The sequence below is a fragment of the Eretmochelys imbricata genome, chromosome 2 (genome assembly GCF_965152235.1).
Source record: "Eretmochelys imbricata isolate rEreImb1 chromosome 2, rEreImb1.hap1, whole genome shotgun sequence".
NCBI lineage: Eukaryota > Metazoa > Chordata > Testudines > Cheloniidae > Eretmochelys > Eretmochelys imbricata.
The window spans coordinates 190,258,137-190,275,262 of NC_135573.1; the positions used below are offsets into that span (position 1 = coordinate 190,258,137).

Consider the following 17,126-nt stretch of genomic DNA (forward strand, 5'->3'; position numbering starts at 1 on the left):
GAATCTGGTCCTGTACAGAAGTATCTGAAATAGCCACCTAGAGTAGATGTCAATTTTAGTTCTGGGTAAAATGGGAGCCTTAACTACGTACCTCTTTTCTTTTGTTGGTTTGAGTCAGAAAGTTAATGTTAATTTTCCTAGTCTACCTACCCACCGTGGCCATAATACGCCTTGGGACAAATTCTTTTCAGAGCTACACTAATGCAAATACATTAACTTCACTGGGATTGCACTGGAACAGTTCAGCATATATCTATACTAGAGTTTTTGGTCTTGTACCTTGAGCTAACTGATCACAATTAACTCAAGTTAACTAATAAGACTGTAAACTCTTCTGTAGCCAACTCACAGATGTTTGTTCCAGGACACACATTTTTGGCTCAACTATTCTTCAACCTGGCTTAACTCTGAGGAGGTATGTCTACTCTAGAGATTTTAAACTCAAGATAATTGATTGTCAGTTAATGCTAGTAAACTAACACACTTGCAGATGCTAATCTGGACGCTCCACACACATTTGTGTCTTGGAACAATCCATTTAAAGACCTGTAGTGTACACAAACCCATGAACCATTATCAGGAACAAACATTTTTGAGAATCTATGCTAGAATTTACAGTCACGTGTGGTTAACTTGAGTTATCTGGCAACTGATTAGCTCAAGCTACAGCAGCACCAAAAACTATACTATAAGCAAGTCCTGAGAGAAGAATTTGTTTATCTGCACTGGGCTAGATTCCACCCTTATGCTGGCTTGGGGTAACCTAGAGCCCCAGCAGAATGTACACATGGAGGTGAGGCTGCAGTGTGTACGTTTAACAACTTCTCTTCTTTTAGGGGACCCTCATCACCAAAAAAATCTCAAATTTGGGCAACTATATAGAGAGGGGGGACATGGCAAGGGCATCACAGATGCAAATTGATCCAACACATTTGCCAGGCACCATCCGCTGCTGATGCTTTAGTTTAAAGCTGCCTCTGTAACAGGGTGGCACTCCCCTCTTGCAAGCACCCCCTAGTCGAGTGTGTGTGCCTGCAGTCTCCATTTGTGGTGACCCCATTGGAGATTTCTTAGGTGGGTTTTCAGTGACTCAGCCCTCTGGCCAAGTCAAACACACACAGTCTGTATGTGAATCAGAACAGACCCCTTTTGGGGTATACAGTCCACCAGAGGCCTGTTCCAGGACCCCTCTGTTGGTATCTCTGTACCCCTCCCTGGGCTCGGTCTTTAAATACTCCCAGCCCCAGTATGGGGCCATACCCCCAGGGCTTCCTTACTGGAGACACTGTCTTCCTGCAGCCCTTCCTGGGCTCAGTCTTAGCAGCCAGCCAGGAGCTCCCTCGGTCCCTGCCAGCAACTGAACTGTCCATGGTCCTGCTGCTTCTTCAGTCAGTCAACCAGCCAGGAGCACAGGTTTCACTCCTCCAGCTCCAGGCAGCAACTGCTTGGCTCTACCTCTGCAGCATCGTTTATATGGCACTCCCTGGCCCAAATTGGTTGCTCAATGAAACTCTCTCATTGGCTGCTTCCCCAGCAGCCACTCTAGGCAGCCTAGAGGACTTCTCTACTGCTCCTTTCTGGGAAAGGGTGTGGTAGGATCACAAGGCCTCCTGCAGGGGGCCTCTAGGCCTAATACACCCTGTACAGCCTCCCATTACAAAGCCTCCAGGGGAAGGTAGCAGTGCAGATGCTACACCAGAGCCATTTAGTATTACTGCCTCCCTAGTATTTTCAAACTTTGTAAAGCACTGGGTGTCAAAAAAGTCTGTAAACAAATACATCTTTAGTGTAAGTATTTCTCTGCTATTTTTGTATAATATTCGCATGTCAATTTTTATTTGTATATTAGATAACATAAGATCTTTATTTTTACATTATTAATATGCTCAAGACATATTGGTATTTTGCATCAAGCAATTATCATTGTTTATATCTCCTGTTCTATCTTTTTTTTTAAAAAAATCACACCTCTGAGAAGAGTAAAAGTTCAACCTATTCCATATCTGGAACAAATACAGATAACATCAGTTTACAAATTCCATCCTTTTTAACTGGACTATAGGTATTTTCCCAGTTTTTCAACCTTGAAAAATAGCAAATGGATTTCTAAGGAATTGTTAGCACTCACAAACTGCAAGTATGGTACAAAATCCCTGAAAATTAGAACAGCCAGCATTAAATTTATACTGGCGATAAGCTAAGTATGGTATCAAAAATAATTTTATGATAGGAAGCTATACTAGTCAATAGCTTTACAAACAAAGCAGATCAGAATAGTTCACTAGGGGAGTACAGCATAGTAGAAAACATTCTCAATGTTTGCATGCCTAGTTTTAATTCTGACCGTTCTGTGTTAAAGTTGAGCAAATAGACTACTTTTAGATCAAGTTAGCAGAAGTATTGCTTTTTCTTATATAGGTAAAGTCGTGAAATTTAACTGCTCCTGGTTAAATGGTTCTGCATATGGAAAACAGTCAGAGCTTCTTTAGTTTTGTGCAACAGCATTTGGTCCCCAGAATTAACACTGCAGAGGCATGTTATATATTAGTGGGTTTGGATTTTTTGTGAAGGGTTTTTTTTTTTTTGTTCTTTTGAACTTTCCTGCTTAATCTGGTCTTTTGAATTAAAAAAATGTAGCAGCAGCTGCAAGATGACAGTATTATTCATCAAAAGCACATTCTCACTCCTGATTTACTTCCTGGGAGAGCTATGAGATTTTAAAAGACTGATCCTGCTTAGTTTTGACATTAACTTCTCTTTCACAGCAGCTTCTCTGGACAACCTACTACATCCATGTAGCCTGAATGCATGAATGCTCTCTGCACTTACAGAAGGAGGATTTTCTCAGTTTGATTATAGATTCTGTAGTTTTGCTGCAGAGCCATTTATTCATAGTACAGTCCAGTTCCTTTTCATTTTTTGTGGTGCAGTCAGTTTAATCCTTAGCAGCTTTAATTCTTTTCAACAATGGCTTTAATTATCTTTGGTATAAACTTCACTTTCAGTGTATTATTAAAATATTTTCCATAGACAGTTATACACTCCACCCTATAGTTTTGGAGGAAATACATAAAATCTATTTCTTGTGAAGCAGTTGGCTAAGATGTATGCCTACCACAGGACTACAATGGGCTTTTTTAATTGGCTACAGTTCAAGATCTGTTTAAACAGGCTGCTGTCTTTCATTCACTGTTCTACTTTAAATACAATATACAAGCCATAGATTCCAAATCCATTAGGATATTGAGCATCTGTCTTGCGCCTTTGCTTTAATATTGCCAACATGCATCTCAAAACACGTATCAATGACTGGTCTTGGCAGGCATTTTACAGGTTTTGTTTTAAACAGTCTGCTTTGTAAAAATGACCTGATGCTTTTCATGCAAAGATAGGTATTAATATCCACCTTCCTCTCCCTCTCCACCCCTTCATAAAGACAGAAATTTATCTATGCACTATTTCCAATGCATGCCTGTCTGTGCAACTGCTTGCTAATATATAATTTAATATTCTCAAGATGTAAAACATTTAAAATAGAATACAGTGATTTTGAATTACCAAAGAAAATTGCTAGGCATATTTGAGTATTTATCACCTTGGATCATATTTAATTTAGAATTTAAAAAACATCAAAAGAAATCAAAATACAGATTTTAAGAGTGGAGCCCTTTTTCTATTTTACTCTGTGCTTGTACAGCAGAAAATCCTGCTGCATCCATTCCCAGCAGCTAATTTATTAGAATAAAGAGACATCATTATTGCTTACCTCAATAGAAGTGCTAAAGCTCCCCCAGACTGCTGTGGAGAAAGCACAGCCTCATTTGCACATACACACACAAACTGATGTTCCTTCTGATCTGTCTGCAACCAAGAAGGCCAATAGCACATGTTGCCTAGCATCGGTCACATGACAGCACCAGCCAATCCCCTAAATGTTCTTTGCAGTGCCTACTTCTGCTTTCCAAATCCCAAGGGATGTTTTATATAGCTTCCAGCTTGTTCAGGTCAGACACAATAGGGAGAAGCAGAAGTCTCACCCCATTCATTTGTTTGGACTAGCCTCACAAGTAATAGACACTTGGCACTTTTGAGTGACCAATGTGAGGTCACTGGTATCAGGCTGGTAAAGAATCTCTGGCTGCGAGAATGTATAAAGAGTCCAAACAGGAGCCAGAGTCTTTTCAGTGGGACACAGAGCAGAGCAAAGTAGCTGTTAGTGAAGCACAGTCACTGAATATAAATGAGGACGTACTGTTGCAATAACAGGGACAGGGTATTACAGTGATTACAGACAGGATTTACAAGAGCTATATTGGATTAACAATAATTGTACTGAAATGGGAAGTCCTGAATTTAGAGGGCCACTTTAAAAAGGTTAAATATATAATGAAAGTAAGTGCTGTAAATAAACAGTATTAAAATAAGATAACATTCTGCTCTAGCACAATTTGGTTGCTGCAGAGGCTTTCTGTGGCTCCTTTAACAATTAAGTCAACATTTTGTGGGTCTTACTTATCTCAGCTATTGATCTTCCGCTGTAAGTCTTGTAAATCTTGAACAAGGGCAGGAAGAGACCATCAGAAGAAATCTGTCACAGCTCTATCATTCCTGATCTAGCATAATATTTACCTGTGTTAGAGCAGTTCTCAGTGAAGAATCTCAAAGCACTGTACTAATGAATGGAAGTATCATTATCTCCATTTTACAGATGAGAAAACATTTTCAGAGTGGTTGATTAGACTTATCCAAGGTAAGCAGAGCAGTTGAATCACAGTGCCAGGAATACAGCCCAGGTCCCCAGATTCCCAATCCAGTATCTCATCCTGTGCCGTGCAGCTTGCAAACAATTCGCTTTCTTTGCCCCTCTTCCCCCATCATTCTCACATATACTTTTCCTCTCACATTTTTCCATATTCACTGATGTAGGGCACAAATGCTTCCTTTTTTGTCACCTAAAACTGCCATTGACTTTCCATTACTATACAGATATTCGAACCAAATGTAGCTGTTGTATGTCACTCCTCCAAATTCTATTACATTAGCCTATTCATTTTTTTCTTCACTGAGAGTAAGAAGTGTGCAAGAAACCCAGGATCAAACTTGTAAAGTAACACAATGTGCTTCAAACACATTTGAAAGTTCATAGCAATAAGTCAATGAGCCTGAAGCTCACTTAGGCCTTGTCTGTTCTACGAAATTAGGTCAAATTTATAGAAGTAGGTTTTGTAGAAAGCGTTTTTATACAGTCGATTGTGTGTGTCCCCACACAAATGCTTTAAGTGCATGCAGTCGGTGGAGTGCGTCCACAGTACTGAGGCAACCATCGACTTCCGGAGCATTGTACTGTGGGTAGCTATCCCACAGTTCCTGCAGTCTCCGCCACCCATTTGAATTCTGGGTAGAAATCCAAATGCCTGATGGGGCTAAAACATTGTCACGGGTGGTTCTGGGTACATATCATCAGGCCCCCCTTCTCTCCCTCCCTCCCTCCATGAAAGCAATGGCAGACAATCATTTCGCGCCTTTTTTCCTGGGTTACCCATGCAGACGCCATACCACGGCAAGCATGGAGCCCGCTCAGCTAACCATCGCTGTATGTCTCCTGGGTGCTGGTAGACGTGGTACTGCATTGCTACACAGCAGCAGCTTATTGCCTTTTGGCAGCAGACAGTGCAGTATGACTGGTAGCCATCATTGACGTAGTCCAGGGTGCTCTTTTAACCGACCTCGATGAGGTCAGGGCGCCTGGGCAAACATGGGAGTGACTCAGCCAGGTCATTACCCTTTTAAGTTTTGTCTCATGGCGATTCAGTCCTACTGGTAGTCCTAGTGCACTGTCTTTTAATGAGCAGCCAGGAGAAGACGATGGCCAGCAGTCATACTGCACCGTCTTCTGCCGAGCACCCAGGAGATGATGATGGCTAGCAGTTGTACTGAACAGTCTGCTAATAGCAAGATGTATAAAGATAGATGAAGTGTATCAAAACAAGAAATAGACCAGATTTGTTTTGTATTCACTTTCTCCTCCCTTCTTCCCTCCTTCCGTGAAATTAATGGTCTACTAAACCCAGTTTTGAGTTCTATCCTTGAGGTGTTGAGTTCTATCCTTGAGGGGGCCATTCTGTTTCTTGCAAAGCCACCCCCTTTGTTGATTTTAATTCCCTGTAAGCCAACCCTGTAAGCCATGCTGTCGGTCTCCCCTCCCTCCGTCAGAGCAACAGCAAATAATCATTTCACGCCCTTTTCCCTGGATTGCCCGAGCAGGAGCAGACGCCATAGCACAACAAGCATGGAGCCCTGTTCAGCTCACCGAAGCAGTTATGACCATTCTAAACACCTTGCACATTATCGTGCAGTTTATGCAGAACCAGCACCTGAAAAACCAGGCGAGGAGGCGACGGAAGTGCAGTGATGAGGACATGAACACACTTTTCTCTAATACCACATTCCTCCGCAATTTGTAGATCATGGTGTTAATGGGGCAGGCTCATGCCATGGAACGCTGATTCTGGGCCTGGGAAACAAGAACAGACTAGTGGGACTGCATGGTGTTGCAGGTCTGGGATGATTCCCAGTGGCTCTGAAACTTTCGCATGCATAAGGGCACTTTCATGGAACTTTGTGACTTGCTTTCCCCTGCCCGAAGTGCAAGAATATCAAGATGAGAGCAGCCCTCACAGTTCACAAGTGAGTGGCAATAGCCCTGTGGAAGCTTGCAATGCCAGACAGCTACCGGTCAGTCAGTAATCAATTTGGAGTGAGCAAATCTACTGTGGGGGCTGCTGTGATACAAGTAGCCAACAAAATCATTGAACTGCTGCTATCAAAGGTAGTGACTCTGGGAAATGTGCAGGTCATACTAGATGGCTTTGCTGCAATGGGATTCCCTAACTGTGGTGGGGCTATAGACGGAACCCATATCCCTATCTTGGGACTGGACCACCAGGGAAGCCAGTACATAAACCGCAAGGGGTACTTTTCAATGGTGCTGCAAGCACTGGTGGATCACAAGGGGCGTTTCACCAACATCAACATGGGATGGCCGGGAAAGGTTCATGACACTCACATCTTCAGGAACTCTGGTCTGTTTAAATGGCTGCAGGAAGAGATTTACTTCCCAGATCAGAAAATAACTGTTGGGGATGTTGAAATGCCTATAGTTATCCTTGGGGACCCAGCCTACCCCTTAATGCCCTGGCTCATGAAGCCGTACACAGGCACCCTGGACAGTAGTAAGGAGCTGTTCAACTATAGGCTGAGCAAGTGCAGAATGGTGGTAGAATGTGCATTTGGACATTTAAAGCATTGCTGGCGCAGTTTACTGACTCGCTCAGACCCCAGCGAAACCAATATTCCCATTGTTATTGCTGCTTGCTGTGTGCTCCACAATCTCTGTGAGACTAAGGGGGAGACGTTTATGGCGGGGTGGGATGTTGATGCAAATCTCATGGCTGCTGAATACGCGCAGCCAGACGCCAGGGCAGTTAGAAGAGCACAGCAGGAAGCATTGCACATCAGAGAAGCTTTGAAAACCAGTTTCATGACTGGCCAGGGTACTCTGTGACACTTCTGTTTGTTTCTCCTTGATGAAAACCCACCCCCTTGGTTGCCTCTAAATTCCCTGTAAGCCACCCACCCTCCCCCCTTCTATCACAGCTTGCTTGCAAAGGAAATAAAGACGCTATCATTAAAAAACATGTATTCTTTATTAATTGATTATAAAAATAGGGAGATAACTCACAAGGTAGCCCAGGTGGGATGTAGGAGGAGGTAGGAGAGAAGGAAAAGGCCACTTTAAAACTTGTTGAATGCCAGCCTTCTGTTGCTTGGGCTGTTCAAGCCTCCCCTCCCCCTCGTTCTTGGGCGTCTGGGTGAGGAGGCTATGGAACTTGGGGAGGAGGGAGGGCGGTTAAGCAGAGGTTGGAGCGGCAGTCTGTGATACTGCTGCCGTTCATGAACCTCCACCAGATGCCGGAGCATGTCCGTTTGATCCCGCAGTAGCCCCAACATTGCCTCTGCCTCCTCTGATCTTCCTGCCGCCATCTCTCCTCATGTTCATCGGCCACTCTCCTGTACTCTGCTATTGTGTCCCTCCACACAGCTCTGCCAGTGCCGGACTGCATGAGCTCAGAGAACATGTCATTGCACGTGCGTTTTTTTTGCTGCCTTATCTGAGATAGCTTTTGGGATGGAGGAGGGAGGCTTGAAACATTTGCAGCTACTAGAGGAAAAAAAGAGAGAGAAGTATTTAAAAAGATACATTTTACAGAACAATGGCTGTACTCTTTCACGGTGAACAACACTATTCACATTACATAGCACATGTGATTTCGGTACAAGGTCGCATTTTGCATCTTATATTGAGTGCCTGTGGCTTTGGTGTCAGAGATCACACACACGCAGGGCCGGGCAACAGAATTCGGCTTGCCGGCGGCCAGGGTAAGCCATAGTCTTTCGGCTTCTGCAACCTTCATAACAGCAGCCCCCTCCTTTCCCATACCAAGCAAAGCCCGTTGAGTTGGCCAGTTAGTGCTGCAGTTTTCCTGTTAACGTGCAGTAGCAGAAACCAAACTAACTCCGTCCCCCACATCCAATTCTCTGGGATGATCGCTTTTCCCCTCCCCCCACCACCTGGCTGGTATCAGGGAAGATCCCTGCTAGTCAAACGCAAACAGCTCAGTGCCAAAGCCCCTCCCCCCCCCACCGCGTGGCTAACTGCGGGGAGGATTTCTTTTCAGCCACAGGCAAACAGCCCAGTAGGAACGGCCACCTCTAAATGTCCCCTTAATTAAATTCCCCTATTTCAACCAGATTACCACGAACGATATCACTCTCCTGAGGATAACACAGAAAGATAAAGAATGGATGTTGCTTGAATGCCAGCAAACACCGGGACCATATGCTGCCAGGCTTTGTCATGCAATGATACCAGATTACTTGCTACTAGCATGGCGTGGTAAAGTGTCCTACCATGGAGGATGGAATAAGGCTGCTCTCCCCAGAAACCTTCTGCAAAGGCTTTTAGAGTACCTCCAGGTGAGCTTCATGGAGATGCCACTGGAGGATTTCTGCTCCATCCCCAGACATGTTAACAGACTTTTCCAGTAGCAGTACTGGCCATGAATGTATCCCAAGTCCTCAGGGCTACTTAATCATTAAAAAATGCTTGCTTTTATAACATGTATTATATTTTAAAAGGTACACTCACCAGAGGTCCCTTCTCCGGCTTCGTTGGGTTGGGAGGGTATTTCAGTCAGGGTGAGAAAAAGATCCTGGCTGTCGGGGAGAACAGTGTGCTGTGTGCTCTCCCCAAGCTCATCCTCCACCTCATCTTCCCCATCTGCAAAATCCTCAGCCATGGCGGAGAGTACCCCATCATCGGAGTCCACAGACAGGAGTGGGGTAGTGGTGGTGGCCCCCCCTAGAATTGCATGCAGCTCAGCATAGAAGCGGCATATCTGGGGCTCTGTCCTGGAGCGTCCGTTTGATTCTTTGGTTTTCTGGTACGCTTGTCTGAGCTCCTTAAGTTTCACTCGGCACTGTGATGTGTCCCTGATGTAGCCTCTGTCCCTCATGACCTCTGAGATTGTTTGAAAAGTTTTGGCATTTTTTCTTTTGGACCGTAGTTCTGATAGCACGGATTCCCCTCCCCATACAGCGATCAGATCCAGTACCTCCCGTTCGGTCCATGCTGGAGCTCTTTTTCGATTCTGGGACTGCATGGTGACCTGTGCTGATGAGCTCGCCTGGCCAAACAGGAAATGAGATTCAAAAGTTCCCGGGGCTTTTCCTGTACCCCTGGCCAGTGCATCCGAGTTCAGAGTGCTGTCCAGAGCGGTCACAATGGTGCACGGTGGGTTAGCTCCCGGAGGCCAATACCTTTGAATTGCATCCACACTAACCCTAATTCGAAACGGCGATGTCGATTTCAGCGCTAATCCCCTCGTTGGGGAGGAGTACAGAAATCGGTTTTAAGAGCCCTTTATGTCGAAAAAATGGCTTTGTTGTGTGGACGGGTGCAGGGTTAATTTGGATTTAATGCTGCTAAATCCGACATAAACTCATAGTGTAGACCAGGCCTTAGTGTTTGCAAACTTTGTAGTATTCCATCCAACTTCAGAATGAGCTGCTGAAGATAAAATATTACCAGCATTGAAACTATGGATTACTCAGTGAGATATCCCTTGACTCATGGAAGAGCACCAACTGCTGCACCATTGTTTATAATCCTCCATTGTCTTTTCTTCTTTTGCAAAATATTGTCCTGATCTTATCTGATATTAATATCAAAATGAACTGCTCAGTCCAGGTCACAGAACACTGTTAATAACAACACTTACAATGTTCTACATCTTCAAAGTGCCATACAAACACAAAAGAATTAGTCTAATTAGCTAACTAATCTCATTAAATGAACAGATGCAATGAACCCAGAGCCAGACATGAATTGTTAAACTCTGCTTCTCCTGTAAGATGAACAAATGGATTTTAGGACAAATTTTCCATCAGCTTCCTCAATTATAGCCATCAGTTTGTGAATGCATTTGTCTATAAGCACACAACCTGCATAATCCTATCTTCTGTAACAGGCTGTGGAGTCGCAGCAGTAGCCTTCGGGCTGGCTGTGACCCCTACATGAGCACATGCTAATGGCCAGTGGATTTGTGTTGACGACCCATCAGCTTCTTCCTACTCCATGTTTGGCAAAAGGAGCCCAAAAAGGAGAAGCCAGGGCCCAATGATATTGGGGGGGGGAAAGGGGGTGCACCCACATACCGCAAGCTGCACCACCCCATCCCTTGGGTAACAGAAGTGCATCATTTCTACCACAGACAGTGCCCTCCACAGCCACAGAAGAGGGGACAGGATTGGATTCATACTCTAGTATGTGGAAATGTGGGGTCTGCACATGCAAACTGGACATTTTAAGTGCACAATTAAGGAAGCCCACTGAAAAAGTGCCCATTAATGTCAAACTCTACTTTGTCAGCAATAATTTCAATAAGCAATCAATGTGATCAAATACCTCCTCTTTGAGACAATTCAGCCTTCCACACTCTTTTTAAAAATTTCCTCGTTAAGCATCTTGGTTATGCAGACTCAGCAGTTATTACACGTTAGCTGGCAATGAATCCTGTTGGAGGCAAGTAACAGATTAATTCAGGACCACTGCTGATATGTGAACCTGATACAGAACCAATGTTGGCTACAGTAGAAGAAAAAAAATGCTGAACCTAAATTAAGAGAAAACAACCTTTGAATGGTTGAAGAAAAGTTTATCTTGCTAAGTATTAAATGTTCAGATTAATCAACCTGATTATTAACCTGTCAGTAAAAATCCTTCTTGTTGATTGGCAAAAGCTCTTTTTTAACAGAGCTGTTTGAAAGCTTCTGTAGAACTGCTGATGCGGAGGTTACACAGGTACCCACACATTTAAGTACACGGTGTGTGTTTGTGTCTCATTACAGCAGATAATCCATAAAGGAGGATAAATGTTTACTGTAGCTATAGGTAATGGAAGTGTTTCTTTAGCTCAAGAAGGAGAGGTGGCATGCTTTTAGAGGTGAATATTGTAGGTTCAAATACTGCTAAGGACCTAAATGGGATATGAGCAGAGACAGGGAGAGTACCATTGTACTTACTCTTCTTGAGGCAGCCATATGTGAATGAGAACTATCACTCTATGTTGTAAGACTGTTGACCAAAGTTAATGAACACCTCTATGCTCCACAAACAGATAGAACCAGTTTGTCTGAGTGTCCATCAAACATGATAAAAGACTTCTCAGAATTTTTCTCTGGAAAAGCCTGTTCTTATATAGTTGTTTAGTGTAATCCGTGGGACATCTTAGCAGCTAAGAACACATTATTCTAGTGTAAACCACATATGAAAACCATATTTCATAGAAATTATTTGGGTGTCCTTGTAGAACATGCCTGAGCTTAACCAGTTTTATGCTCTTGTTTTTAAACCATCCAGCATTAGTTATTTATAAGTTAAAATATGCTTTTTAAGCAAATCAAAACTAATATTCAATCTCTTCAGAGATATATAATGTAAAAGGATGATATGACTATCTCTGAAGAACAGAAGTTGGTGAGCCTGACTCCTTAGAATCACTATAATGCAGATGATTATAAAGGTAGGTTAAAATGATTCGGATTTCTTCCTCAGTGGAAGAACAGACCCTTTGAGGTAACCTACTGAAAGTTTTCAAAATTATCAAAGGATTCATAAACGTATGATATACATTATTCCCTCTACAAAGTAGTAAAAAATGAAATAAGTTGCCGAACCAAAATATATGAAAGCTTTGGAATGAACAGGCGACTCAGATAGAACTGCTTTACACACCGGATAAAAAATTGACTTTATGAAATGGATAATAGTTATCCAGGAAGATGAATGAAGGAATGAAGTACTTTATAAATAAGTTCAAGGGATATCAAGCCTCTAATTGTGGATGAATTCATTCGTGTATACCGGAACCCATATATGCAAACCTGATCTAAAACCCGCTGAAGTCAATGTGACTCTGCAAACTTCAGTGGAGCAGCACAAAGTCCATAAAATAGAGCAGTTCAGTGGAGAGACTGCTGTCTTGGGATTCTGGCTGAGATTGGAGTTCTATTCCTATTCTATCACCCATCTGCTGTATGACCTTGGAGAAGTCACTTCACTTCTTAAGCCTTTGGTTCTCCTCCCACAGTCTATCTTGTCTACTTAGATTGTAAGCTGTTTTGGGGCAGGGTCTGTCTGTTGCTATATGTTAGTATGGTATGTAGCACACTGGGGGCTAAATTTCAATGGGGGGCTCTCGGCATAATGCAATATAAATAATAAATAGCAGCAGCAACAACATTTGCACAGTTTGGACAATCAAACTGATTGCTTGAGAATTTAGAGGTCCTCTGAAAATTTACCCTGATTTTTATGAATCAGTATAGTATTAGAAGGAAGAAGAATACCATACATATTACAATGTATTCTGCCTTTTCTTCCTCTCCTAAAAAACTGTGATCATTTCCTCCTGCAGAACTTTTTAGTACTAATCCTTCTTCTCCTACATGCTTCACTTACAACTCAAGAGCTAACAGATTATTAAACTCTTTAATGAATTATACTAAAATATGATGGCCCCATTCTAAAAAATAAGACCTGGAAATGAGTTGTTAAGAATACCTTACAGGTATAAAGAAATACCTTTAAAACATCCTTTTTGGCAAAAATGTCTTTGCTTATAATACTTGCAGTTATAAATACATCTTTGAGAAGCACTGGCAATGAATTACTATTATTATAGGCACTTTTTAAAACAGACAGCTTTTTCCTGTTCACTATTCGTCTCCTTTTCTTGCAGACTCAAATTGAATTGATAGATAATTCCTTACAGTGTCATGAAAATTGCCGTCAATGTTACAGTCATAATCTAGTGTGAAGCAAAGAAGGATCCCAAGGAGATGGGACAAAAGTAACAATGGACAGAGCCTTGGGACAAACGCACAGGCTACAGCTTCAGCAATGTGTAATTACAACAGAGTCACCATAGTCATGGGAGCCATGATACAGAGTGAGAGCAGTAGTGCTACTTGACTAGCTAATAATGCTGCTAACAGTCTACTCAGAGGACTAAACTTGACGTGGATTCTGGTATATTGCCTTCATAACATCAAGCACTGCAATTTCGCTATAATAGCAAAAAGAAAAGGAGTACTTGTGGCACCTTAGAGACTAACCAATTTATTTGAGCATGAGCTGTAGCTCACGAAAGCTCATGCTCAAATAAATTGGTTAGTCTCTAAGGTCCACAAGTACTCCTTTTCTTTTTGCAAAGACAGACTAACACGGCTGTTACTCTGAAATCTATAATAGCAAGCGCTAGATATTTGTTTTCTTATTTGCCAGAATTTCAAAGTTGGGTGCCTAACATTAAGCTCCTGCTTTTCAGGTATGCTGTACATCCACCCATCCCACTGACTACTGTGGGATCTGCAAATGTTCAGCTTCTCTGAAAACTGAACATTTTTATTTAGATGTCTAAATATAGATTTAGGAGTCTATCTTTAGCCCTGTAAATTTGAAAATCTCCATCTTTATAATTTTTGCTCAGACAAGAAATTCTTACCTAAACTCCCTAGAATAAATGGCGGAGCAGGTAGAAGCAGCCAAAGCAGGTCAGATTTGTATCTTAAGATCAGAACTTGGGTCTGGTTTGGGTACTGGTCAGATCCAGGAAAATGTCCATGAATGTGGTTTGGATGAGAACCAGGGCAATGAAAGGCTCACAAGAGGAGCTGATTGTAGAAAACAGGTCATGAAAATGGGCTGTAAATGTCTCAAGAAAACCTAAACGAAAGTTTAAGAAAAACATCCAACTTCTGAGCAATTGTTCAAGAAGAAGACAAGAAAGAGATTCAAAAAGACCAACCAAAAAACAGACAGAACACCCCAAATCATTTCTGTGTGACTGTTCCTTTGGCAATTCTGTAAGCCACTTGGAAACTATAATTGAGTATAGTATAAATCACTGAATGGAGCAGAACAGAAAACAAGCCATTTGAAACTTGCCAGTAACTAATACCTAGTAGCCAATTTCACAAGCTATGTGATCTTCTGAGCTCATGCATCTGAGCACTATGAATCAGAGTTCAAAACATGGAGACTTTTGTTCTGCATGCAGTAATTTCCTGTAAGAAAGAAACTAGTCAAAAGCTACAATGTGCTGAAGATAAGTATTTCACCCAGATCCTTTTGAAACGCAATGTGTGATACAGTTCTTTTGAAATTAAAAGAAAAGCAGTATATGTTTTGCTCAGTACAATCACTTGGAGGAAACTCATATGGCAAGTAGCATTTCTCACAAAGTTAAATCTATGTTCAATGTACAGTAGTTCTAGCTGAACTGATATGGTCATTTGAGACTTCCCACTGGCAGCAGTCATCTTGCTGAAGTGACAGCAGTTGTGACACCAGAAGTATGGGAGTCAAGTATACCACACCATAAACAAATTTTGTTTCTGTACACTTTGGCAACTATTTTGATTGAAAACATTTGTTCCAGGTTTTTTTGCTTAAAACAATATTCACAGTTTAAACAAGGAGAAAAAATTTCTTGTCACCATGTGAACTTTTCAAAATGCTGTGCTGCCAGAATGGGTAGAATTGTGTCTCGCATTAACTAATGCAAGGAGCCAAATTCATCCCTGACATCAATTAAATTACACCAAGGATGAATTATGCCCAAGCTTTGAAAACTTAGAAAAACTTTTCAATTGTACAAATAAAGTGATGGGGGTGGGGGCAGGGAAGAGGATGATTAACTATAGACATGTATTAGATACAAATATAGAGAGAGTGTCAATTATTTTCATATCTGGCGCTAAATGTTCTTAGCAAAGTATTAAATCCTGCAACTGGGTTTTAATAAATTGATTTTGATGCTACTATGTCAGCATCATGATAAAAATCCAAGAAGACTCTCCAGAGATCGCTATGATGACAGCTGGAAGATACAGCTTGATATTATCTTAATAAACAAAACAAAAGAGAGAAGATATAAACTCCCTTCCCATTTGGAACCTCCCTTCTGTCCAAAACCCAAACTTATCGCTTCATTATAACTAAGACCCCTGCAGATTTCTTTATAAATGCTAATTACCTTTTAATCTCCTTGGCAATAAATAGTTTTTCTAAACTTAATTGATTTCACTTGTGAGGACTAAGATTACCCAGGATTCCACTCACCATCTGTCATGTCAACACAGGTAGAGAGGAACATTTAATGGAGGGGTGGGGTCAATTCTTCTAAACTACTGCTCTTTCCCTTCAAAGTTACTCGGTGTAGAGTTAGTTTAGCACACAGTAGCATCTTATTGTTTGCAGACTGGTTTTTCAATAGAATTTTTGCAAGCAGTAATGCAGCACACTGAGAATAGTACTGACCTTTGCTAAAACACTGAAGAGGGTTGGTTCTGTGCCAGAACTCCTCTTGAAAAGACTGCATTATTGCCAACCTCAAAGGTTCAAAAATCATGAGACTATTTTAAAAAACATGAGTTGTTTTTTTTTTTAAATACATGTTGGAGTTTTTTTATTTGCCTTCTGACTTCTGGGCATTCAGGTCATATTTTCAAGGTTTTCTCCACAACCAAATGGGCTAAAAACATTTTTAATGAAAGCTGACATGGTCACATAACCCCACTACTCCAAAAGCTAAGGTTTTAAGAAACTCAAACTAGCGGTCAAATCATTTGAGATGGCAACCATAGAATCATAGAATATCAGGTTTGGAAGGGACCTCAGGAGGTCATCTAGTCCAACCCCCTGCTCAAAGCAGGACCAATCCCCAATTTTTGCCCCAGTTCCCTAAATGGCCCCCTCAAGGATTGAACTCACAACCCTGGGTTTAGCAGGCCAATGCTCAAACCACTGAACTATCCCTCCCCCCCTGAGATTCCACCCTACAATCAGACCATCAGTAGGAGGAGAATGGGGAAAATAATGTCCTTACCAGACTGGAACTATGTTTCTGTTATAATAATGTAGCCAATTAATATGGCTTTTCCAGGAGCCTAAAGAATCTCAACTTCTTAGGTGGATTAAGATTTATGAAAGACCGCATTGGAAAACATACAACTGCAAACGGGTCTGTTTCGATGAACTGTGAAACTCAGTATTTTTCAGGGCTTTTAAATGCACACTGCTTTGGTGGCGGTATATGCTTCTGGAGCCTGAACCACCATTTCACTGAACATAAGAGTAATTTCCTCGGTTTGGAAGAGCTCCTTGGGAAATACGATGTCACGCGTGAGCACCTATGTTGAGTAAGTCGTAAAGAAGCTACGGCTGTATCCAAGTAAAGGAACATTTTATCTGTTTCCAGTCTATGGACAACTCTATTGGAAAAGGCCTAGCAGAATTGTTTATGAACATTTTAAATGAGAATAAAATAAAGCTTCAGGACTGCTGCAGCCAAAGCTATGACAATGGCATGAGTGTGAAGAGAAGAAACAGTGGTGTCCAGGCAAGGATTCTTGCACTGAATCCAAGAGCTTTCTTCATGCCTTGTGGCTGCCATTACCTCAAGCTGGTTGTGTCAGATGCAGCATCATCTTCTTTAGCTTCA

At 41.9% G+C, this 17,126-nt stretch overlaps 1 protein-coding gene and 1 pseudogene across 4 annotated transcripts in view; both read right to left on the minus strand.

Moving 5' to 3' along the window:
* The window catches only part of TMEM108 (transmembrane protein 108), a 393,284-nt gene that overhangs the window by 238,798 nt on the left and 137,360 nt on the right, over positions 1-17,126 (minus strand). For all 3 annotated transcript variants that reach the window (XM_077811158.1, XM_077811157.1, XM_077811156.1), the window contains exon 4: positions 11,027-11,134. The gene's annotated coding sequence lies outside the window, so the exon portion shown is untranslated. The remainder of the gene's footprint in view (positions 1-11,026; positions 11,135-17,126) is intronic.
* Positions 7,760-9,938, minus strand: LOC144260609 (uncharacterized; annotated as a pseudogene). Its single transcript, XR_013345039.1, has 2 exons — positions 9,209-9,938; positions 7,760-8,221 (listed from the first exon to the last, which is right to left on the minus strand). The product of XR_013345039.1 is annotated as an uncharacterized LOC144260609 (transcript).